Source organism: Pteropus alecto, unplaced genomic scaffold (assembly GCF_000325575.1).
Source record: "Pteropus alecto unplaced genomic scaffold, ASM32557v1 scaffold49, whole genome shotgun sequence".
In the NCBI taxonomy this organism is placed as follows: Eukaryota; Metazoa; Chordata; class Mammalia; order Chiroptera; family Pteropodidae; genus Pteropus; species Pteropus alecto.
Genome location: NW_006443131.1, coordinates 1,051,276 through 1,052,591, shown reverse-complemented (window position 1 = coordinate 1,052,591; position 1,316 = coordinate 1,051,276).

Below are 1,316 nucleotides of genomic sequence, written 5' to 3'. Positions count from 1 at the left end.
AGGGGCGAGGGGCAAAGGGAGAGGGGAGGGGGGAGCAGGGGCGCACGTGGGACCAGAGCCCGAGAGGAGGGGGACCGGGATTTCCTCTAGCCCCCGCCTGCGGCCACTCGCTCCCTCTTCCTGCCCTCAGCCCAGGAGCCCCTTCCCTGTGGGTCCCTTGAGACCCTCCTGTCTTTCTGGGGTCTCGGGTACGGGAGCCTGGGCCTCTATTTCCCTCTCTTTCCCCACCTGCCGTGAGGACCCATCCTGCAGCCACAGCCATCCCAGAACGGAGCCTCTGCTGGGGGCCCAGTATGGGCCCGGGGTCTGTCCCAAGCCCAGCGTCCCCTCCTCGAGTCTCCTGGTCCTCTCGGGTTTCCTGGGCTCCCTCCCCTCTCCAGGGCAGCCCCGGAGGCCACATTCCAGCTGAAATTAAATCGCGTTCCTCCTTCCCTGCCTGGGTGGCTTTGCTACCAGCAGCTGTGACACCACAGGGTCAAGTGGCAGCAGCTGGTTCCCCGAGGAGGGGCTGAGAAGGGGGCCCTGCGGGGAGCCGGGGGACCAGGCCCTCTGGAAGCGATGAATGAGCTCTGCGTCTGCCCTCCGGAGGCTGTGGAGGGGGGCAGACCCTGGGGACGGAGGGGTACGGCTGACGCCCCAGGGGTCAGGGCTGTACAGAGCCTCAGGAGAGGAGCTGCTCATGCCCACGGGAAAACCGGGGCTCACAGCGCCACGTTCCAAGCGGACCCTGGAAGGACACTCTCTCCTCGCCCCTGAACCGAGCTCCCACAGTAGCGTGGAGGCCTGGGGGGGCCCTTAAGAGGCCACACTTGGGCTCCTTGGCGGGAGCCCAAGCCTCAGGCTCGGATTCCACTTCCTCTGAGACCCCAGGGGCCTCGAAGGCAGCGGGGACCAGCTGGGCTGAATGGGGAGCCTGGCCCTGACCTTCCTATCCACCCTCGGCCCTCACGGCCTTATAAGGAAGTGCCCCAAACAAGTGAGGAAGCCACCAAGGCCCCCCACCCTGCCCCGCCCGCTCAGAGGCTATATTTACCCCAGGAGGCCCCAGAATAACCGCCCACTTGTCCTCCTGCTTGGGGGGGAGGGTGCTGCCTCCTCATTCCCCACTCTGGGGGGGGGGCTCCGCCCTCCCCAATGCTTCCTGTTGTCACACTTGCCCCTTGTCCGTCCTCATCACATGTACTGAGCGCCCGCCAGCGGGCACTGGGCTGGACACACGGGCCTTGCTTTTCAGAGACGTCTAATCACAGGGTCTTCACGCCTGCCACCCTCTGGCCTCTCCTTCCCCATCCCCTGCCCAAGTATCTCCTCTCTGC